Source organism: Schistocerca nitens, chromosome 8, assembly GCF_023898315.1.
Source record: "Schistocerca nitens isolate TAMUIC-IGC-003100 chromosome 8, iqSchNite1.1, whole genome shotgun sequence".
In the NCBI taxonomy this organism is placed as follows: Eukaryota; Metazoa; Arthropoda; class Insecta; order Orthoptera; family Acrididae; genus Schistocerca; species Schistocerca nitens.
Window position 1 is genome coordinate 65,724,624 of NC_064621.1, and position 25,891 is coordinate 65,750,514.

General features: G+C 40.2%; 1 protein-coding gene across 3 annotated transcripts in view; it reads left to right on the plus strand.

Moving 5' to 3' along the window:
* The window catches only part of LOC126199111 (protein broad-minded-like), a 277,633-nt gene that overhangs the window by 69,897 nt on the left and 181,845 nt on the right, over positions 1-25,891 (plus strand). The gene's annotated exons all lie outside the window — the stretch shown is intronic.

Sequence of the window (25,891 nt, forward strand, 5' to 3'; positions counted from 1 at the left end):
CAGACCGCGTGAGACGACGCTTCATCCAGTCCCAAACATGCTCAATGGGGGACAGATCCGGAGATCTTGCTGGCCAGGGTAGTTGACTTACACCTTCTAGAGCACGTTGGGTGGCACGGGATACATGCGGACGTGCATTGTCCTGTTGGAACAGCAAGTTCCCTTGCCGGTCTAGGAATGGTAGAACGATGGGTTCGATGACGGTTTGGATGTACCGTGCACTATTCAGTGTCCCCTCGACGATCACCAGTGGTGTACGGCCAGTGTAGGAGATCGCTCCCCACACCATGATGCCGGGTGTTGGCCCTGTGTGCCTCGGTCGTATGCAGTCCTGATTGTGGTGCTCACCTGCACGGCGCCAAACACGCATACGACCATCATTGGCACCAAGGCAGAAGCGACTCTCATCGCTGAAGACGACACGTCTCCATTCGTCCCTCCATTCACGCCTGTCGCGACACCACTGGAGGCGGGCTGCACGATGTTGGGGCGTGAGCGGAAGACGGCCTAACGGTGTGCGGGACCGTAGCCCAGCTTCATGGAGACGGTTGCGAATGGTCCTCGCCGATACCCCAGGAGCAACAGTGTCCCTAATTTGCTGGGAAGTGGCGGTGCGGTCCCCTACGGCACTGCGTAGGATCCTACGGTCTTGGCGTGCATCCGTGCGTCGCTGCGGTCCGGTCCCAGGTCGACGGGCACGTGCACCTTCCGCCGACCACTGGCGACAACATCGATATACTGTGGAGACCTCACCCCCCACGTGTTGAGCAATTCGGCGGTACGTCCACCCGGCCTCCCGCATGCCCACTATACGCCCTCGCTCAAAGTCCGTCAACTGCACATACGGTTCACGTCCACGGTCGCGGCATGCTACCAGTGTTAAAGACTGCGATAGAGCTCCGTATGCCACGGCAAACTGGCTGACACTGGCGGCGGCGGTGCACAAATGCTGCGCAGCTAGCGCCATTTGACGGCCAACACCGCGGTTCCTGGTGTGTCCGCTGTGCCGTGCATGTGATCATTGCTTGTACAGCCCTCTCGCAGTGTCCGGAGCAAGTATGGTGGGTCTGACACACCAGTGTCAATGTGTTCTTTTTTCCATTTCCAGGAGTGTAGTTTCCATAATAGACCAGTCTGTAAAAGTAGTAAGCGCACTACATAAATATTAACCACCTGGTATGTCAAAGTTAATACAATCTTTAGGGAACTGCTGACTGTCAGAAAGGAGATGATGCAGAGTGTAACTATTTGGAGACTAGGCCTATAGCCTGACAATTAGAGAATGCTTAGAGTGAATCTGTGCAATCTTATCTTTCCTCCATTGATAACAAGTCTCAAGCTGTAGTGAAAAGACTGGTATAGCAGAGTCCATTGAAGGAAATGGCAGATTTCAAATGTATCAGATAATAGGATCATCAACAATGGCAGATATTGTTGTCTACAAGGAATTCATATCAGGACTATAGCAGTAAGATAACAATGACAGGCTAGTAGACATTCAGTGTGTCCCACATTGTGGCTTAAAAATGCTTCACAACAGTGCAGAAATTTCTGTAGGGTGTGAGCCATTTCTGAATGTATAATCCAGAAGCAATTGCTTTGCACTGACATTAAAGTAGGGTTACATGCAAACACAAGGTATTTGAGCCAGTCCATAAAGATCCATTTAAAGTAGAAAAAAAGGAAGAGTCATGTTTAACATCCCAGAGACAGTTATGTCATGAGAGACAGGACACAAACTTGGTTAGGGAAGGATTGGGAAGGAAATTGGCCATGCCCTTTTGAAAGGAACCATCATGGGATTGGCCTTAAGTGAAACCAAGATATCATAATGGAGATTGGAACCTTTGTCCTTCTGAATTTGAGGCCAGTGTAATAACCATTGTGCTCCCTTTCTCAGTCCCATCCAAAGTGGGCAAAGATATATCAAGAGTGGACCTGGAATAAATGGAACATTGTAATGTGGTCAAATGAATCACATTTATATCTGTATTTGTATGACCTACAACACCATGTTCATCACAAGTGTTAGGTGACGTTCTGGAAGACTGTCTGTGTGTGTGGAATCGAGGAGGCTCTGATTTTCTTCTGGATCTGTTTTAATGATGTGTGCTTTGATTGAAGGAAAAAGTATGCAGAATAACACCAACTGCATTGAGCTGCTTGAAAATCAGAATTCACAGTTTATCCATAACTTTAGTGAGAATTGTAACACTACTAATCATATTTCCCAAGTTGATATTTCTTGCACTTGCCAAATTAGTGCTACCCCTTATTGGCATGACAAAAATTCAGAATCCATCAGAAATCTGAGCTGACCTTACTAAAGCCCAGATATTTACCCCATGAAAATCTCTAATAATGTCTGGAGGGAGATGGTGAACATTGAAAACAACACCCCTGACTCTGTCACATCTGCATAAGATGTAACAAGACATAGTGGCAGTTATATCTCTTGCCCCATAGAGGAAGCGTTTAATGACAAAAAGGCTTAATTAAAGGGAGACTGTTCACACATGTGTGGACACCCCCTGCCCCCCCCCCTACACACACACACACACACACACACACCACTGGGCTGAGTAGTGATCTCAGCCAAAATCTTGGCTCAGTGGGACTGTTAGTGCCGAGAGACAGTGTAACTCTGTGTGTGTGTGTGGGGGGGGGGGGTCTTCACATAAAAAACTTATTAAATCCCAGGGTCTAACAGGGTCTAATATGTCAACAAAAATAACAAATTTTTGAAACTATAATATAATTGTATGGATAAAAAATCACATACATATAAAAGTATTGAAATTTGCAAGCTTTCGGAGCCAGTGGCTCCTTCTGCTGGAAGAAAGTTTGAAGGGGAAGGATGAGGAGTGAACGAAAAAGACTGGTGAGGTTTAGGAAATGAGGAGAGCTTGGGAAAGTCACACAGAACCCCAGGTCAGGGGAGACCTACTAAACAGGATGAGAAGGAAAGGTATTGTAGAAATGGATACATAGTCTATATGGAAATTATTTCTACTTCTACTACTGTGGTTGTTAGTTGCTGAGTTTATCCTAAATGCACTCTTGTCCACCTCAACCCAAATACCATTAGGGAGTATATGTATTGTCAGGCAAGAGTAATAGTCCCTAGGTTCCTGAAGATGCTTCTGTAACACGTTTGGTTATCAAACTTACACACTTTTCTTATTGTGCACTTCTGTAGAATGAACAGTTTTTCACATTACTTTCAGTGCCACAGAAGATCTACATTTAAATCTACGTAGAAATTACGCAAGCCACTGAACGGTGCATGACGGAGGGTACCCAGTAGCACTACTAATCATTTTCTTTCCTGTTCCACTCATAAATAGAGCAAGGGAAAAATGACTATCTGTATGCCCCCTTATGCACCCTACTTTCTTGTATCTTATCTTCATGGTCCTTATGTACAATGTATTTTATCAGAGTAGAATTGAATCTGAATTTATTCACCTTTGAACATTTTATGTGTTACTGGTGTAATTATTTGCATATAAAGGCTAAGAGACATGACATACATAAAAATTTCATGATATAAATATCAGTGACACATTGTTACATGTAATGTGAAAGTAATATGTGTGGGAACCTCTTAACCAGTGATTTTTACAACTTAGTATGACAGTGGTCAGAACTTTATGTGATTCATACTCTTTTATGGAGTAGTATGCTTCCTGCTCAAACCACTCTGCTAGAACATTCTTAAATGTATTATAGGAAACAAAATGACCAGCTTTTTGGATTCTATTGTAAAGTCTGGGGCGTAGATGTTTGTGGCTGTTGTGAACCTTAGCTAGCCAATTTTAGGGTACATCAGTTGATTGTCCAGTTCTTGTGTTGTGACCCTGTATAGGCATCTTAAGGTTAAATAATTTAAATTCTCTTTAACACTGATAAGGTAACTATACATGTAGAGACATGGGACTGTCATAATACTGAGCTCTTTGAAGTGATCTTTACAAAATTCTCTTGGAGTCAGTGCTGCTATACATCTGAAAGCCTTATTTTGTCACTTGAACACGTTTTCTGAGCTGCGGCAGTTACCCTACAGAAGAATTCCATAGGTAAGGTGGGAGTGGAAAAGTGTAAAATATGTGTATACTAGTAGAGTTCTGCTTACATTATTTCTCAGTCTGTACAGCAGATAAATCCCTCGAGAAAGTTTTGAGCACAATTTCTCTGTATGACTTGCCCAGCTGAGTTTCTTATCTATGTGGAAACCTAATAATTCGATTATTTTTTATGTTCATTAGAAACATTGAAATTGAAAACAGTTTTATTGTTATTAATTTATAAATAATTTGCCTGAAACGAGTTAGTGCATTGATCCTTGTTATATTTACATTATGTCGCACCTCCTCTAGATCATCAGCTTATGTGATTAGAGTTGTATTGTCTGCATACAGTACTGCCTGACAAAGCAATGGTAATTCATTCATATATACATTGGTTGGAACTTAAATAGTGGCAACACTGCTGTGGAGATACTATGCAATGGAAACTACTATTGTCACTGATAGCACACATTGTTGACATACCTACCTTACCTCCAAACAAATGGACTCGCCTGTCCCACATCACCAGCGTGCACACAAACGAGGGAAAAACAGTCATTTGTGAGCGAGCAGTCTAACGTAATGGTGTCACTATGTTTTCGAAACAGTAACAATGGAGTTGGATCAAGATTGAATGTGCCACAGGTCATACAGCACAACAGTATCATCAAGGTCTTCAAGAGGCGTGCGGAGAGTTGGCATTGCTGTACAGAACAGTGGCACATTGGGTAAAAGCAAACTGTGGCAGACATGCATCGGGCAGTTCGTCCTAGCATCTCTGAAGAAGAAGTGCATGCTGTTGCCATGTTAGTGGACAGTGATCGATGCCATACGATTCATGAGTTCGCCCATGAAACCAGATTAGCACATATGACTGTGCTACCCATCCTGAAGGAACACCTTGGCATGCAAAAAATTGCATCACAATGCGTTTCACATGAACTGACGGAAATGCAGAAATGGATGCGTTATGATGCTGCTCGGATGCACTTGGAGCGCTATGAGCATGAAGGAGAGGCTTTCTTATGCATTATCATAACACTGGATGAGACATGGGCTACATTGTATGAGCCAAAACTGAAATGCCAATCCAACAAATTATGGGTTGCCACGAAAGTCGAAAGTGCGTCAGAGCCCCAGTATGGTGAAAGTTACGGTGATTCTCACGTATGACTGTGATGGTGTTATCCTAACACATTATGTTCCTCCATGGCAGACTGTCAGAGCACAATATTACTGTTCATCTTTTGAGTAACACTTGTGACCAGCTTGACAAAAGAAGCAGCGACACTTTCTGCGCAACCCACCCATCATTTTGCACGAAAATGCATGGGCGCTTACATGGCAAGCTGTGGTTGCTCTGTTAAGTCGATGGGACTGGGAAGTACTGTACCATCCACCATGCTCCCTGGACTTAAGTCCTTGTGACTTTGATTTGATTCCAAAGATGAAGAAACCACTTCATGGCATTCGCTTCAGAAGTGTTCCATAGATTCGACAGACAGTAGACCGCTCCATTTGCACCATCAACAAAACAGGCTCTGTTAATGATATACTATGCCTTCCATATCACTGGCAATGGGTTCTAGATAATGCTGGTGACTACTCTGAAAGACAGTAACAGGTGCAAACATGTAACTCTTTTGTATTGGTTGTGAATAAATAGTTGCCACTATTTAAGTTCCAACCTTCGTACAATGAACAGAAATGGACCCAGTACTGAGCCATGTGAAAGACCTTTTGTAACAGGTAATGAGTTTGACTTTTGGGTGTGTATAATTACCACCTGCTTTCTGTTGCTTCGATCTAACTCAATAGGGTGAAGAGCATTCTCTCCAACTCCATAGTGCTGGAGCTTTTTGATAAGTATACTGTGGGAGACAGTATAAAAAGCTTTCCTCAAATCTAGAAGAGTTGCACAGGCTGTTTTCTTAGTCTCAAAAGAATCATATATTTTTGTGATGATAGTCTCAATTATTTTGACTGTGGAAAGATGAGATCTGAAACCAGACTGTTAAGAGCTAAGTACATTATTTTGCTCAAAGTACTGGTTCAGTGTTTGTGCAAACAATATTCTGTAATTTTTTATATGATTGGTATGAATGAGGTGGGATGATAGGTATCAGGAGATGCTTTTATTATAATAGTAATATTTAGGCAATCTGGGAAGATTCTTCATGTAGCACTTGGTTGATGATTTTGTTTAGTGGCAGTAGAATTTCTTTCTTTATAATTTTTATTGTATGATTTGAAAGTCCACAGAAGTCCTCTGCTTTAGATTTACTAAGTATGGCAATTGCTTCACTAAATTGTCTGTAGGATACATGAGACCAGCTGAAGTGTCATTTTGCCAGAACTGGTAAAGCAGGCATTTACGGTATTTGGTTGAAATGGAATGTTGCTATGTTTACTTTCAGAGCTTACTTGTGTTTCCTTGCTGCTTTAAACTTATTTGTCAAATTGAGCGTGTAACTGTCATTGGCTTTCCTCTAGGCTGCTCTAATTTCTGATCTATGCACGATTCTCACAGCTGTGTAAGCTTCCTTCTCAGCTTGATTCTGTTGAAGTCTGTCATGGTACACCATCTCTAAGTTTGCACAGGTGCAACATATACCAGTTTCTCAGTTCTTGAGGTTTATTTCTCTGGTTCTTCTTTGTGTGTTTTCTGTGATATTTGGGACTACATTAGACAAGGATTTCTCCTATAATTCTAAAAAATTCTATGTTGTATCATTGGTAGACATTAGTGAGTACTGTACCCCAGTTTATGCAATTAAGATTGTTTCTTAACTGATTCAAAATTATGTTCATTGTCTGGCCTGATTGCTCTCCCGAGTTCAGTTGAAGAACTGTCTGTTTCTGTTTAGAGAGCTCCTAAGCAACAGCCCTGCACGATCTGACATCCCAAGGTTTACAGTTTTTTGGGAGTGAGCTTCAAATGCTGTTTCTCTAAAATTTCTTAAAAGTATTTCTCAAAAAGCATTTCTAAAATATCTCCGTAACATTTGTGTATTGTTCTGACTTACGGATAACAAATCTAGCAGCCCACCTCTGAATTGCTTTGATGTCTTCCTTCAATCTGACCTGGTATGGATCCCAAATGCTTGAGTAGTACTCAAGAATAAGTCTCTTTTACAGGTGAACCACTCTTTCCTAAAATTCTTCTAATAAACTGAAGTTGACTATTCACCTTCACTATCACAGTTCTCACATTCTCATTCCACTTCATATGCCACAGAACAGGATTGAGGGAATGTTGAGATTTAATTGGGCAATTCTGATGGCGGGTTAATGAAATAAACTAATTTCGAATATCTATAGGAGTAGACAATGCATGCTTCTAATGAAGAACGGGATACACTATAATTTTTCTCATGTTGGTGTATATTTATGATTACATTTCTTTCTGTCACACATAATAATCATTCTTTTATATGATCTGAAGTAATTTAATGACCTACAGAAACAAAGTTCATCGTCTCATTTCTAATGCAGATTTATATGTCCATACAAACTGACTTTATGAATACATATTTCTGTTCAGCCAATTCAATCGTTTCAAATCCAGAAAGACAGAAATTCTTTCATGTAATGCAATTTTTGTATAAAATATTCAGAATGCTCAGTGAAGACTCTTCTTCATGATGGGATTCAAACAAGAACAAATTACTAAAGGAAGTAAAGGATGGACATTTGACAAATAATGTTTCAATGACATAGCTCTTCAAGCAGATATGGAAGACACACAGAACAACCCACACCGCTGTCCAAAAGACCTGAGATGTTATAGCTACAACAAATATGGACACGTACCAGTAGAAACATGACAAATGGAAAATCTTTTGTCAAAGCAGTGATTTATAATTAGTTGTTCTGTGCTTTTATATTCCGTAAAAGTGTGCGGCAAATTCATTCTAAGTGAAACAGAACTTTTTTTGGCTTTCAACAACAACCACTTTTTTGTTAAAAGAATAAACAACAAGAGAAACCAAAGTTAAGAAAACTACAATCTTAAAACAAGATGTCAGGATGAAAACATAGTTGTTCATAACCATCCCATCCTCCTCTCCCCCCCTTCAATGACTTCTCAAGATGTTAATTAGTAAACTACAGAATTACCACCACTTGATTGCACCATTGAGGCTCAATCCTAGAAAGTGCCTTCATCCAAAAAATCAACTAATTACATTTTGGTACTGATCAATTTGACACTGAATTTTCCCATATTAATGAGCTCGTGAATGTGTTGGTGCCTCACATTGATCTCTTTTGTTTGAGTGCAGTGGCACCTCAATTATCACAGAAAACACTTATCTGTTTTTCACAGAGACATGCTTGAAGGGATATAATTTCTTGTGTTGTAGTTGCTACTGTAGCTGATATAGCTACTGATTGTTGCCATTTTGAAGTCCACAATACCTCTGCCACCGCTATCTTAAAAAATACAGCCCATCACTGACTGAGATCTGATTCATAATCAGCATCATAGTAAGCTACAGTTCAGATGTTCCACTTTTTTGTAAAGCTGGTCATTTATGAACTGTGTCTTGATGCATCTCATAATTCGTTTTTCTTATCTGCGTTTATCATTACCTGGAGTCAAATCTATATACAGTCTGCAAAGCACATCCGATGCCCAATTTTATGCCTTTAGTCATATATACAAATCAACCAACAGCTTGCTGATAAGGAATGTGATACGACCCATCATCTGCCAGTTTTTCCTCACATTTTTTTTAACTTCAAACCAGGTTCAATTGGATATGCAACCAGACACCACCAACTGAAGTGGTGCGGTTTCAGTTGTCTGAAACTGCAAACGTGTGTGATAGTTGTGTTTGTGTGAGTGTGTGTGTGCATGTGTATGTGTATCTATTGCTGACAAAGGCCTTATGGCCTAAAGCTGTAATTGTGTGAATCCCCCCCCCCCCCCTTTTTTTCCGTATCTTCCAGCATCTGAGACACTTGAAGACACAGGATGGTGATGCCATTTAAATGCTGTATGACAGGGAGGTGTCATGCCTATACATGTGGAATATGACAGGCTTTTAGTGAGGCTGGATTTAATTATGATATGTGAGCATATCCACTGGTAACTGAAACAAATGTGAGGGCAAGTGACATTGTTACGCCTACAAATGTTATAAAGTTTGCACTGCACTGAACTAATAATTGCTTATTTTCTTTCTTCGTTGAGTTAGTATGCTTGTTTACATAAATTCAGAATGAAAATAGTGTGTATCCTGAACTAACACATATGATACATTACCTTTTATTGTGAAAAAAATCATTGTTCCTGTGGGATTGTTAAATGAAATAAGTATGTACATAAATGCAGAACAGCAGAAATATTCCTGTAGAATAAAAGCAACTCCTTAGCAATGAAATATATATGTATGAAAATATCTTGCAACAAGTGGAATGCTTGGGAAGGGTAGTTGATTGTGGTATTATCAGGATCCTTAAACAATGATTTGGCTTTTCTGTTTGGGTTTGAATGATTTATATTTTTTTGTAGACAAAGAACTATATGATATTGTCACTAAGGGGCTAATCCAAGTCCTTATGGAGTGCTGAACCCTACATCCCCATACATGAAGGATGAGAAATGCACCAAAAAGTATCCTTGGGCACAAGTAAAAGAGGCCTAAATGGATGAGGATGGGTATCTGTTGTAAAGATGCAAAGCACGCAAGGACATGGGATGTGCGGTTACACTTAAAGTTAGAGGTACCATGCAAGTTGTCATAAATGACATGTCCTGCTCCTTTCCAAATTTTTAAGCAGTATTCTAAGATGGTTGATACATATGATTTCTGCATAACATTGTACAATGTAGATGTTAACTCAAATGATAAATCAGAGATGCTACAGGTGACCAAGTCAGCAGCATATGAGCCTCCCTGTGCATTAGCTCATACTGGATCAGGTGATCAAAAAGTGTTTTTGGCTAATACATTAAGTTTCCAAACATGGTTGTCTGATAGTGACTTTCCAGTATTGTATGAAACTTTGTCACACACCATTCAGTATTTTGGAACCAACCCAGCTGCATCTCACTACCTTACTCTGTGGATATTCAACATTTTGATAATTACAACTTGCACTCTGCACTTATTTCTGATTTACATGTTATTAACTTTCGCAAATCAACACTCCATTGTCACAAGCACGTGTGTTCGTCATGAGCCTTCAAGTAGGCTCACTGCTCTGAACTTTCTTTTCCATGCTTCTGCTGTAATCTCCAGTGGACTGTCTGCCCACAGACCCAACACTGCTGTTTCCAGTCATTTCTATACCGCTCTATCTTGTTAGGTAATGTAACTACAACTGAGCCTATGTGCCCATTCCATTTCATATCACTATAAATTGTTACAATCAGATATTTCTACAAGTTGACTGAATTCAATTGGGATGCACTCATGTTGTAGTTATGTGTTTTATGAAGTGCACAGTTTTACATTTATGAAGATTTAATACAAGTTGCCAATCTTTCACATCACATTCAGATCGTATCCAAATCTGAGGGGATATTTGTGCAGCTTTTTTCAGATAGTGACTTATAATAGACAACTGCACCAACTGCAAAGAGTCTGGGGCTACTGTTAATATTGTCCAGCATTTCATTAATATGCAACATAAAACAGGAGACACCAGGGGTGCACCTGAAGTTACTTCTTCTTCTGCAGATGACTCTCCATACCAAGAAATTCTCAGACAACTTACATATTTTGTTTGGTAATCAACTTTTGTTAATAATCACTGGTGTGATTTTAAATCAAATGCTTTTCAGAAGTTGAGAAATACTGCATCCATCTAACTGCCTTGGTCCATAGCTTTGAGAATGTCACCAGGAAAAGCACAAGTTATGTTTTACATGAAGCGTTTTTGGAAACTGTGCAGGTTGCCATGGACCAGATTATCTGCTGAAGATGGCTAGTCATGTCCTAGTACAAAATATGTTCTGAGATTTTACAATAGATGGATTTCAAAGAACAATAATTTTGTGAATCACTTCTGCTACCCTTCTTGTAGACTGGTGACATCTGTGCTTTCTTCCAAACACTGGGCATTGTATTTTGTTCTTGGATATACAGAATATAATGGTCAAAATATTAGCTAACCCAGCTGCAGATTCTGTATAGAATCTGATAGGAACTCTGTATCGCTCATCTTTGGAATGGTGCAGGAAGTAAATGGCACAATACTCCTGTATATTCATTTGAGAATGGAATATATCATTTCTTTTTTAGGTATTATACCCTCAGTGTCAGTTCCTGTTTCATTCATGAGTGCCTGGACACTGATTTTGGTGGAGTAGTCATTGCTCCATGATGAACAGGCCTAGGTGGACTCATGTTAATTATCAGATGTTCTTACCAACAACCTGATTCCGCCATAACAGTTATAGAATCATTCAAGGAAAGACTGTGGTCAGTAGCATAGAAATACCCAAATCATGGAGTATTAGTTTTAAGTGACTTTAATCTACTGAGTATAGACCGTGACATCTATGGATCCAATGCACATAGTATGGACAGCCTTGTGAAGTACTTTTAAACATGTTTTCTGAAAACTGTGTTAAACAACTAGTTACACAATGCACATGCAAGGTAAATATTTTTAATCGTCTTGCTATAAACAAGCCTGATCTAATCAATAGCGTCAGTATAGAGACAGAGATTAATGATCACAATGTCACTATAGTGGCAATGAGTACTAATAAATCCATCAAGAAGGCTAGGAGAGTATTTCTACTAGAAAAAGCACATAAGCAGTTGTTAGCATCCTGTTGAGACAGTGAATGGACGAAATTATTGCATCCTTGATTCAAATAAGAATGTTCAAAAGTTGACAGGCTAAAGTTAGTAGAAATCCATGCATCTGTAAGATGATCAATGCTGAAGTGGTTATGGGTTGTAACTGAACAAACAACCTGTCAAACGATCTGTCACCTTGATGTTGTTTGTGAATACTTTTACCTTATTGAAGAGTTACAGTCACCTTCTCAAGTCTTCTTGCTGCAGTTGCTTTGCTATGCAGTGCCACTAATTGTGCCATGGGACTTCGTTTCCAATTGAAGAGGGTCGAGGACTGTAAGAGAACTCATGTCTGTACCACCTCACTGCATAATGATGTAATTGGCCTTTTAAAGACCTCATGTGTATTTGACTGTCTTCATATTTAACATTTACAATGTCAGGTGACAATCTGTCAAATAAATTACCCAGAGAAGCATATCTGAAGTGAATCTCAGAACACCACCCAAGAATTTTTCTTTTGCTTCTGGGTGCATGAATTGTCAGTGGAGGGGCTTCCTCTGTGCCTTCCAAAACAACACCAAACTGTGATACTAAAGTGTAAAAGCCACATTGAGAGCAGATAGTAACTGTTGACAGCACTATGTCTTGCCAGTGTCCTGCACTCATGCCTCTCTCATTATCTCTGCACAAACCAAAATTGAAACATGCACAGATGAGATTTTCCATGTGATAACTACATAAACAATGTTTTTACATGAACATCTTTCATCTGATTGCAGGGAAGAGATGAAACAAGTTGTTACACCACAGATCCCCTCACTAAGATTAAAGATGTTGTGTAAAATAACTTAATTATCTAATTTTAACTTTATAATAATGTCGTACTCTTTAATAAATTACTAATATTACCAAAATAAATGTCTTGTGAGACTGAATTTAATTTCTCCACTCAACAAAATATGAGTGATCATAACCCTTAAATATGTCATTAGTAATTAATAATCACTTGGTGTACCAAAGGCAAGTATGTAGCTTATTTTTCTATTTTTGGATAGTGTCTTTAACATGTGTTTGTGCTTACTTTGTTAAAGGCTAAGGAGTCTTGTAACTAAGTTCACTTCACGTATTTGTCAATCAATAACTTTGTAATTATATTGTTAGCTTTTTATAGCAGAAGGGCAAACCCATAGGAGATTCATTCTGTGTAACCAGGCTTGATCATTCCATTACTTTTGCTCAAAGGCAATTAACTTTATGTTGCTTTTCAATTTTTGTGTACCAAATCACCAGGTTCTCAAATTTATTGAGATAAACAAGAATTAGTATCTTATTTACCATAAGGAGTTACATGCCAACATTTCACTCTACACTACCTACTGTGACTTGAAATCTCACATTTGCTGTAAGTTAATGTATAAGGAAACTAAAATTCAAAGAATTAATCATCACCCAAGTGCTTTGAAGAATACTTCTATAGAGTGACTTACAGTCACGTTATAGCTCCATGTCCCTGTAAGAACTGCACTCACACCTTATCTTTTGAGCAAATACTGTGTACATACATTATCGTTTTTGTGATGTGGGTGTCCCTTTCTTTACCACTATACATGAAAGAAATCATACAGATCTTTCATTCCACAGATCTGCCTGACTGAAGATTATTCAATCTCTTCTCTAGGTTGATCCATCCCTTTTTCTCTCTCATACCTACATAAAATGTGGTCCACCCATCTTAAAAATCTGAAATTGTATGCTTAATTTATGACCCTTACCTTATAAATTTCAGTGACAAAGCTTTTCCGTAAGCTTAGTGACTTTTACATAGCTAATTAAAACATGTTTCTTGCCTCTTTCCTTTATATCTCTTCTTTACACTTTTCATAGTTCTGTAAGTCACCTATATGTCCTCGAAATACTTCACAACAAGTCTTCACTCACAGGCAGTTATCTTTAAGTGCTGTTGGCCAAAGACTCATTCCTTGGTACTAAATAATAATATTATTCCGTGTTCTTTATTATTCACATGGTTACATCCCATTTACTTTAAAAGAAGGAGAACTGAAAACAATTGTTCTTGTACGAAAATTAGCTACTCCATATATTAAAACATAAGATTCCCAAACTTGAAACTGACACACCGACAATCATCCTTTTATCGACACCATTTCATGAACAAATCATCGCAAAAAAATTTCCCCTCTTTGGCTTGTACAGTCCACCTGAGGGGGGACAGTGCCAACAGCACCAAGCTGCCAACATGTTGTATGTGGGCGAAACAATGTCTTGGTGAACCGTTACATAGCTGTTGCCATATTCAACTGACTGGCTGCCCCGTTGCTAGACCTAGACACACTGCTGTTGTGTTGGTCAGCTGCCACAAAAATGCTGAAGCAGATTGCTGCTACATGTCTAGATATAGAAGCAGTACTTCAAAGTCTTCAATTTATTAGACATACTGTTTCTACACTCTCTTGTTGACGATTATTTCAACAGGCAAATATTTGTCATTGTTGACCCGGTTGCAATGGTTGGCTAATCTTGTTTATGTCATATGTTGTGATATTTCATGCTTATTTGGTTTTGTCAAATCACCAAATAACTTAAATGTAACAACTATATTGGTCGACACCACAGCATATGTTCACCAATTTCTTCTTTGGTGGGTTTACTTCAATTACTCAAGGCAACGTCAGTATTTCTTCTCTTTTGTGAAAATTCTTTTTTATATTTCAAAACCTTTCTTATTTCAGTGACTCTTATCCATGTCATTCACCTTCATCACCAAATGACATGTTCAGCCTCAGTGCTGTCATGAAACTGAATCAAAATGAAGTGTTTATGAGTAATGTCTTTATGGTTTGTAACTGAATTAGCAACTTCAGAAAAGAGCTGTCACCTTGGTACTGTTCATGAACACTTACACCTTATTTAAGATTTGCAGTTTGCCATTTCCTATATTTTCTTCATGCAGTGGACATGTTACACAGTGCCATTAATTGTGCCATTGGCTTTTATTTCCAGCTGGAAAGAGTCTAGGGCTGTAAGAGAGTTCACGTCTATAACTCACCACAAAATAAAATAACTGCCATTTTAAGGAATTCTTCTGTATTTCATTGTCCTCATATATAACATTTACAACATTAGGTGATGAGTCTCTTATTAATCAGAACATATCTGAAGTGAATCTCAGAAAAGCGCCTAACTGAATGATATTTTTCCACAGTTTTCAGTCAATCGTTTCTGGGTGTTTACATTGTCAACAAAGGTGCTTCCTGTGTTCCTTCCAGAACACTGTCAAATCATGACACCAAAGTATAAATGCGAGCCACAGAGCAGGTAGAGTCTCTTGACAGCATTTTGCCTTGTGGATGCCCTGTGCTCATGCTGCTCACAACATCTCTGCACAAACTAAACTTGAAGCACACCCAGTGGAGATTCTCTACACTAGGGGTGGCCGACCTTTTTGGCAGATAGGCCAAATTTATGAGAGGGGTGTTCCCTGTGGGCCACATTACCAATTTTTGTTCTGTGAACCAAAACAAGAAGAAATATTAATCTATTTTTTAAAGAAAATAAATCAAATCTGAGGAAAGAACATTTATACATTTACTATATAACTGAATGAAATACAATGTTGGTGGGATGTCTGGCTTTGTTTGACTGAACTGAGTGAGTCAATGTTGATGGCAACTGAAGTTGCTGCTACACACAAAGAGTTTTCCAGATCAACATCAGTAATTCATGTTCTCATTAGTGATTTGATGTAATTCATCTGACTAAAAGGCTGTTCAGACATGTAAGTGTAGCCCAAATAATGAGATCATTTTTGAAGCATATTTGCAAAATGTTGGATATTTCTTCTTGTCCAAACATGTTTTCTAGGATCTGTTCCAGTCCAATCTGATTAAATTTATCTTTTAGCTGTGCATCGTACCGCATTTCACATCTGTGTGTGATACTGCATTTCACATTATTCCATTTGTAAATGTCCCAGTACTGAACTGGTGTCTATGGAGTGTGGCATCGATAGGTCATATTGACCATGAAAAACATGATCTTTGACTGATATTGCACATTCAAGCCAGCATGTTATTCTAGCAGTCTGCATTTATGTCTCTTGGTGTGTACATGTGTTCGACTACTGTGCAAATATATATTTATGTGCAGATATGTGTGGTACAGATTGTTCAGTATACTGCTACATGCATCCTGTTCCCATACTGGTGACCTTGAAGTTTACATGTCTTCCGCGACTACCACGCCGGGTGTTGTAGCATCAACAGGTTATGTGCATGCCGCCATGGCCGCTTCACCCAACACTTTGTTTGAAGATTTGGAAGCTCAACAATGATCGCCTGACCTCTTCATTCCTTTGCCAATAACCAGTTATACATTAATTCACAGTAATTCGTGATCTCCAGCCATGTTAACCTCAAACTTTGTGACTCTACAATGGTCGAATGCTACACCGCTAACAAATACAATGGACTCAGGTTTCGTGTCACCAGACTGTGCTAGCCAATGTGTGAAGTTTGAAGTTAACAATATTCAGGACTGTGTACCTACTGATCAATCGTATAATGCTCAAAGCGACCTACATTCACACACATACTTTGACTCTCAACAGGCCGCAACGACAGTTACTGTGGTGCCGTGTGCAGTGCTACCATTACCGCAAAACGCACCCAGCCCCTATCAACCATGACCTGGTCAGGTTTTGCCTCATTTGCAAACTAATATAGGACATGTTAGTGTGCACAATTCTCCATACTCACCCCCCAGACCGGTCGCTCAAGTTTTCGACCACGCTGGTTCGAGTGCATCATTCGCTGTTTCACCTTCCAATGGCGTCTTACCACACCAGAGTGACTTTCCACAAGTTCCACTGGTCATTTCTAGTCTGATCTCACAAGGCGTATCTTCAACGTGCGTGGAGAACTCAAACTTTTGTCATTCAAGTTCCTCGTGCAACACCAACGCTGCTCTCGCCCACGCCAGTTACCAAGTGCGAGGTTGGCAGCAGACACTCACCATGCGTTCCGGCCTGCTCCACACTGTGCACACAGCCACCCTCTCCACACAAGCACATGCTGCGCTCACGTTCTAGGCATGTGACTTTCTGGCTGCCCTTTCCCACTTACGCTAACGGCTACGCCTCATCGCACCCTACTCGTCCAAAAACTTTGTTTCATAACAATGATCAGTCTCGTGTGCTGTTCTCAGTTTCTTTCATCACTGATGGAATGATGCACAAGATAGTTAGTACTGCCAGCCCTCCTATTAGGCACAAGGTTAGATGCCTCAACTCTATTAAGTTGCGCGTGGCCCGGCAGCAAATTAATGAACTTTTGGAGGCAGGTATCCTGCAACCGTCAGACAGCAACTCGTCTTCACTGATTCACCTTGCCCTCAAACATGACGGTTCTTCTCAAATGTGCGGTGATTACAGATGTCTAAAAACTCGTACTGTCATAGACAATTACCCCGTGCCTAACATACATGATTTCACTCATATGTTATCGGATGCTACAATCTTCAGTGTTATCGACTGTAAATGTGCCTACCACCAGATTTCTGTAGCTCCAGAAGACATCCCTAAAACAGCAATTATCATGCTACTTGGTTTGTTCCAATACAATTTCACGCCATTCGGCCAGAAAAACGTGGCACAAATGTGGCAGTGATTCATTGACTCCATCTTAAGACAGTTCGAGGTTTGTTTTGCATATCTGGATGACATACTAATTTTCAGAAAGATGGCTGAGGAACATAAAAATGATTTATCTGTGGTCCTCCAGACCTTGAACTCCAACGGCATTGAGGTCAACAGAGACAAATTCCAATTGTGCCAGCCTTTCGTCACTTTCTTGGGTTACACAGAATACAGCCTCCCAAATCTCACGTGCAGGCCATCATGTCAATGCCACCCACTGCTACTTACAAAGAACTCCAACGTTTCCTTGGCACAATAAATTACTACCACCATCAGCTGCTCTCTTCCACTGCTGTGCAGGCACCACTGACAGACTCGCTGCCGGGTAAACAGACTTCAGGACTCAAACCCGTTTGCTGAACTGCACCTATTCCGGAGGACTTCAGTGCACTAAAGACTTCTTTAGCCCACGCCGTGAGCCCACCCTGACCCCTCGGTCGAGTTGTTCATCACTGCAGATGCCAGTGACATCGCAGTGGGAGCGGTACTAAAGCAATGCAAGGCAGACATGGTTTCCCCCTCTTCATTTCTTCTCTAAAAAACTATCAACACCTCAGAAGAAATACTCCACTTTCGACAGAGAACTCCTTGCAGGCTACAAGGCCATCAGACACTTTCACCCTGACGTGGAGGGTCACTCGTTCTTCGTCCTCAAAGATCACAAACCACTCCGACTAGCAGACGCTTTCTGCACCCCCCCCCCCCCCAAGGACCCACCCCCTCAACGTTTCCGCCACTTTGATCTAGTCTCCCAATTGACAACTGACGTTCGCTACATCAAAGGCAAGGACAACATCACCGTAGATTTTTTCTCATGGATCAGTACTATTTGCGCATCATAGACTTATCCAACTTGCCCGTCTGACAAGCCTCTGACGAGGAATCTCAAGCTCTCCTCGCGGACCCTCAAACATCCCTTGTGTTTACCAAAGCTAAATTCCCCAGTGTTGTGGACAAGGTGTCATGCAACTCTTCTGCTGGTACCTTACGCCCATGCCCCCCCCCCCCCCCCCTGCGTTGGCAGGGCTTTGACGTGTTGCATAACCTCACCCACCTCTCACCCTGGCGTCCGTGCCACTACACGGCTCGTCTCCGAGCATTGCATTTGGAAAAATATAAAACAGACCTGGGCACACAGCTGTGTCCCCTGTCAAGACAACAAAATCAGCTGCCACACCACCCCACCACTGGGCAGGTTCGACATTCCCCAGGACGGTTTCACCATGTACATATCGATCTTATTGGTCCTCTTCCAGCTTCAGAGGGCCACAGATACCTTCTATCCACAATCAACCACATGTCCCGCTGGGTAGAAGCAGTTCCTTTACCTATCATCACGTCCGAGACCGAGGCCAAGGGTTTCATCTACTCATGGATTGCTAGGTTCTGTTGCCTGACCCCCATCACCACCGACCAGGGTCGACAGTTTGAATCTTCTCTGTTCACCATTTTGTGTAACATCTGTGGATGAAGAAAATTCATACCACAGCCTACCACCCACAAAGCAATGGGTTGGTAGCACGGTAGCACCGCAATCTGAAAACGGCCCTCAGGTGCCATGACTACCTCTGGTCCAAAGCCCTTTCATGGGTGCTTCTCGGTCTCCGCTCAACTTTCAAGCCTGACCTACAGGAAACTATCTCAGAATTCGCTTTCAGGGAGAACCCCATCCTACTAGGGGAACTCATTCAGCCTCTCAGGTACCCATAGATTCCCCCCCCCCCCCCCACCCGGATTTCTTAAGTCTCATGCACACTCACTTCAAACATACGCGCCTGCACCCACCTATCAGCCACTCCCCGCCGGACACTTGCGTGCCAACTGCTCTCAACACTTGCTCCCATGTGAAGCTGAGAGATGATTTGGAACAACAACCTGTGCAACCACCTTACCTCGGCCCCTTTAAAGTCCTCCGGCAGGGTGATACAACTTTCGACATCATCATCAAAGACTCTCCCCAAACTGTTTCATCACACTGACTCAAACCAGCATTTGTGGACCCCGATTCCCCCATGCTGGCTCAGTAAGATTCTTCTAACGACTCTCCCGCCAGTCTCTCTCCTGCCGTGGAGTCCAACAACATTTGTCCTCCGGCCACCATGCCGATTTTTTCACCCGATGCCTCCCCATTGTCATTTGCAGGTTTTTGGATATGTCAATGTCCATCCCATGTGCGGGTTTTGCATCTACCTCACCGACTACAGAGACACTCTCTCACATAGTCAACCTGTTCTGCAACATACCACCACACCATGTGGATGACATTTCAATCATAACTCTCGATGACTGAGTTCTCATTCTACTCACAGACACCGTGACCTCACCACCCAATGACCAGCTAAACTTCAGTGTTGCGCGTAGCCTCACCCTCCCTCGTGAGTGCGACCCAATGACAATTTGTACCTTCATCTTGCCAGATGGCTCAGTTAGCATCCTGGTTTGCCACACCTACACCCCTCCATGTGCCGTTCTGCCCGCTGCTCATGGGCCGGCTGCTGCATCGTCCGCCCTCATTGGCTCAACGACTTCGAGGTGGACCTGCCTCCTGTCGTTCCACCTCCGCCCCCCCCCCCCCCCCCCCCGGTCAAAGTGAAGGTCCCGGTTACACATCTGCCATCTCGTATGACCACCAACAGTGTCAATGCCCACACTGTCTCTAGCCAAGATTCGTACTTTTGGGGAGAGGGGGGGAGGGGGGGGGGGAGCATCAATAGGTCATATCGACCATGAACAACATGGTCTTTGACTGAGATTGGACATTCAAGCTGCCATGTTATTCTAGCAGTCTGCATTTATGTCTCTTGCTGTGTACATGTGTACAACTACTGTGGAAATATATATTTATGTCCAGATATTTGTGGGACAGTTTGTTCAATATTCTGCTACATGCATCCTGGTCCCATAGGAGATTGGCATAGGACATACAGAATAAAAAGCAGACAATGTTTCTTAGAATCTTGAAATCGGTTTTCAAATTTGTATTTCAAGTCAAGATATCAAAGAAGCTTATTTAACTGCTTCCGCCTGTGTGATGTCCGATTGCTATGACAGTGTAGGAAAATTTGTGAAGTTTTCTGTTCCTAACTCTGTTCCCAAAACCCAAGTTACTTTGGAATGCAGAAATAAGATCATGCATGACATTGTTCAGCTGATCTTTTCTTTGGAGTTGAGTATTAACATCATTTAGGTGGTTAGTAATATCAACCAAGAACACAAAGTCGGAGAGCCAGTTTTCATTTTTGAACTCTGGGACCTCTTTGACTTGCTGTCAAATAATGATTGTGTTTCTTGCTTCAAATCAAACACTCTTTCCAACATTTTTGCACCTGTTAGCCATCTTAATTCTGCGTACTACAAGATGTTATCATCCTCTGAATCCAAAGACTTGAGAAATTCTTGGAACTGATGGTGATTCAATTCTTTTTGACTTAATAAAATTCACTGTTTTGACAACTACCTTCATGACATGGGCCATTTTGATGGACTTGCCACATAAATTGTCTTGATAGATAATGTAATGAAAGTCTAGCATTGACACATTGCCAACTTTGTGGGCCTCATTTTCAATCAGCTGTACTAAACCCTCATGTTTCCCAGCCATTGGTGGAGCATCATCCACTGTTAGCCCCCATAGGTTGTTAAGTTTTAATGAGAAGTGACTTAATGCTGATAAACGTGGTTCCAACAAATCACGCAATGTCAGGGTATCCTTAAGTAGATTCAGTGCCACTAATACTTATGTTTTATTACAAAGGGCATCAGCACCTCTGACACAAATCACCACTTGGGCAGTATCCACTGTATCTGTGCATTCATCCAAAGTTAGAGTATAAAATATTAACTGAGATGCACGATGTGATGCACAATTTGTTTTCCTGTGTCGTCCACATGTCAGTACAGTATGACAAAACAGGCCTGTTTTTGAGAAATCATTTTTTTTTTTCTGGACACACAATTTCAACAATGGTCTCTAAGCATTACTTAACCATTTTGTCAACTGAACATGGCTTTGATTTTTTTTCCCCCAGTGCACAACTCCCTTCCAGACAGCTTGTTGACTCTGAATTCACCTTGTAAAGATCTGCTATTGGGCAGAAAGTTTCCTTTCTAAGTAGTTTATCTGGTCTTGGCGAAATTGTCCCTTATACTTATCAGACATAGCTGCATGTTTAATCTCGTAATGCTATTTGATGTTACATTCTTTTGAAACCGAGACAGATTCATTGTACTCATATATTGGACATATGGGTTTTGTTTTATATCCCACAAAAAAAGTTGTTACAGTTCACTTGTCTTGAAAATTTCTCAACTCTTCTGTAACTTTCCTCTTCTTAGGTCCTATTTGTTTACTAGTTGATGCCATCCAAACGTATGTCTTGAACTGAAACAGACAATTTTTTTTCTTTTTTCTTTTTTTTCCGTAAGTTGGGAACTGACAAAGAGACCGCACAGTAATCAGAGTTTTGTAATTTTTTATATATGTGATGCATGAAGCTCAAAATCAAATATCAGTTATCTAAAATAGTTCAATGCAGCTCTCAAAAATTCCCCACAAAATCTACCTTAAAGTTCACAGAAGTTGTTTAACACCATAAAGCATGTACACTGTCTTGATGGGCTGTGGGGCTTTGTGGTAGGATGCCAGGTTGTCACATGGGTGGCCTTCGATTTCCAGGTAAAGTAAATTTTTGAAACAAATGTTCATGTCCCATGGCCATTTCCGTGAAGTGTAGAGTACATGAACACGGAAAAAAATTAATTTGGAATGTTTTTCTTTTAAACAGTCCATAAAATTACAAATTAAAGCTAAACTGACCTCTTCAGAGAATGTTGACATGAGGGAGGAATTTCAGGTAAGGATCAAAAGGTAGTCCCATTTCAACAACCCATATTTATGGATGTTTGCTGATGCACTGTGATGCTTGGGAAGGTGTCTTCGTTGAGTGACTAAAGGAGGATACAAGATGACAGACAAAATTTCTAGTTGTTGGCATGAATGGCAGCTTTCTCTAAATTTAGAAAAATGTAAGTTAATATGGATGGGTAGGAAAAATAATCCTGTAATGTTCAAATACAGCATTAGTAGTGTGATCCATGACAATTAATCAAATTGATTAAATATCTGATGGAGAGCCGTATGAAATGGAATGAGCACATCAGGTTCATAATAGGAAAGTGAACGCTCAACTTTGTTTCATTGGGAGAATTTTGGGAAAGCATATGTCATCTATAAAGAATATGGTGTAAACAATGCTAGTATGATCCACTCTTGAGTGCTGCTTAAGTATTTGGGATCCCCACCGAGTTAAATCAAAGAAAAAGAGTGAAGCAGTTCAGAGGCTTGTTGCTAGATTTGTCACTGGAAGATTCAATAACCATGCAAGTATTATGGAGGTGCTTTGTCAACTCAAATGGGAATCCCTGGAGGGAAGGTGATACTCTTTTTGTGGGGCACTATTGCAGAAATTTAGAGAAATGGCATTTGAGCCCAAATGCAGAATGATTTTATTGCTGCCAGCATACATTTCACATAAGGACCACAAAGATAAGATGAGAGACATTAGGGTTTGTATGGAGGCTTTTAGACATTTGTTTTTCCCTCAGTCTATCTCTGTGTGGAACAAGAAAGGAAATGGTTAGTAATGGAACGTGCTACCCTCTGTCATACACCATAAAGTAGCTTGCAGAGTATGTATTTAGATGTAGATGTTTTGGATACATGTATGAATTAAAAATTAAACATATCTTGGGTAATGCTTTCTGCACATTACCAATATCAGCAATTGTTTCTCATATCTCCTACATTTTAGATAGATTTCAGTGTTAAATTTCCAGTCAATGTAGTTAGTGATACCAGTTAAATATACTAAATCAAACAGTGATTAACAAGTATCATGGTGTTACCATTTTCCACATAAAGTATATAAATACTTGTTTTATATATTTTCTCTCATCCACGCATTAATTAGAGAACATATTGTGTAACATGCTCTTGCAGTAAGAAATATATGTCTTGTGACACATCCACTGTTCAGATGCTCATAGTTTTTTTTTTTTTTTATATAAAATTGAAAGGCATTCCCACTTTGATAGATTGAGAATTTTGTACATAACCAATTTTGAATACTGGATTCATTGTCTTCTTCTCTGGAGTATAATGGTCTTAGTAGCTGCTCACAGGAGCTGCAAAACTCTTAGATGGACTGATAAATACTACTTATATAAATGAAACTTGGTTTAATGGAAATAAGAGTTGCATATTTCCATGTTAAATAACTTCAAAATTATCTGAATAATATAGAACATAAACAGCAGAGCATGAAGCATGACATTTTCATATAAACAGTCTCATTTTCAGTTACTGTCTTACAAATGAATTGATTGCTACCTCCTGGTATCAGAGAGTTCAAAATATGTGTTAAGCTTTATTACAATGTAACTGCTAAATTACTTCTGAAAATTACCCATATTCATGTTAATATCATTTGATTTCCTTGTTTTCATTCTTTGGCTTTCATTAAATAAATGATTTGGAATACTCTGCTGCTTATCTGGCAAGAACTATAAAGTTATAGTGTGAGATCTGTGACTATTTTTGTAGTAAAAACTGTTTACTTCAAATAAATAAACAGTCCTTAGGACAAAATTGGTCATAGTTCTCAGGCTATAAACCTGATGTTCTTGAGAGATCAGCAGTGAAATATTTCAAATCATGTTGTTAATGAAAAACAAAGTATGGAAACACGAAACTGTCTGAACTACCAGCTTACATTGAAGTGCAATATTAGTAACAAAAAATTCAGACAGAATGAGAGTAGTAGCTTTTGAAATATTATGTTACCAATTAATGCTGATGATTGGGTGTGTGAATTGAGTAACCAATGAAGAGGCACTGACCTGAGCCAGGGAGCAGAAAACTTTCTGCAAAAACATGGCTGAAAGAAGGGATTTGTTGATAGAATACATCCTGAGGTACCAAAGAACAGTTATTTTTATATTGTAAGGAAGCAATGGTGGTTAAAATTGTAGAACTAGACCAAGGCTTGACAGTTGCAAGCAAGTTTCAGTGGTTGTAGTTTGCAGTAGATATGCAGATATTAAGAAGATAGAATATTATGGACAGCTGCATGAAACCAGTCTTCAGACTGGAGAGGAAAGAAAGAACATAAGCTATTTTTGTGTATGAGGACCCCAGAGGTCAAGCGGTCTAAGAGACAAAATCATAGTTTCGAGAAAACGCATGTCAAAAGTTTTTTGTAGGAGGGGACATGAGATTTTCACCATTTCGAACATTTCACACAAGTACTCCGGTCCTTAGCCTTTTATTACCAATGATAATAAGTAGGTAGAACATCTGGTTTATAGTTGATAGGTACAAAGAATGGACAAACACACTTAGACCCCTTTACCTCTCACTTACAACAGAATAAAATGATAATACTCAGAGTACATACTCAACATAACAGAGATTTATTGTTATAACAGGATACAGTATTGCATCAATAGTGTACTGATTGATTTACAAAATACAAATATTTGGGTTTAACACTTATCAATATGTATCACAGTCATTAACTATGTCATACATGTTACACATAGATGTTATACAAGTCCGTAGTGACATCATCATCACCATCATCATCATCATCCACATGAGTGCTAGGCTTAAATGGTTCACCAGTCTTTGTTTCATGGAATAAATTTTTATAAAATTGGTGGTGTATCAGTGGCACAAATTGCAGAACTTCCATCAGGTCTTCATATTTTGTGTATGGTAGCTTTGGCTTCACAGCAGTGGATTGAGGACTGAGACATTGTTTAGACATTTTTCCTGTTCTTTTTTTCCCATTGGCAGTTTCTGGTAAGGCAGAATACCTTCAGCTGATGTTTTCCTATAAAGAAGGGTATTTGGGTTTCCCCTTTCAAAAAGAAGTACCTGCATTCCTCGTATCCCTGGCACAGACTTCCTAAAGTACCAGTTTAGTGGTTGCAGATCAATGAAGTCCTCATCTGTCATTTCGTAACAACAAATTTTTGACTTGCTGCAGCAGCCAGATTCATCCAGTCTTCCAGTATATAAATGTCGCATTGGTTCCTCTTTCTTTTAAGTTCAATGATCCCAAAGTCCTGATCACATTCATTGTATGAATGTCCAGAAATGAGGAAATAGTGATCAACAGTTTCAATTTGGGTGTTTGTAACAATATAACACCAAAATTTTACTATTAGATGGCTCTTGTTCTGGCCTCCACAGTTGTCACTGAAGGCTGAGATGTGCTTCACAGTGTGATGAAGACTCTGGATATACTTCAGCAGGCAAGATCCTATCTCCTGGCAACCCCTAC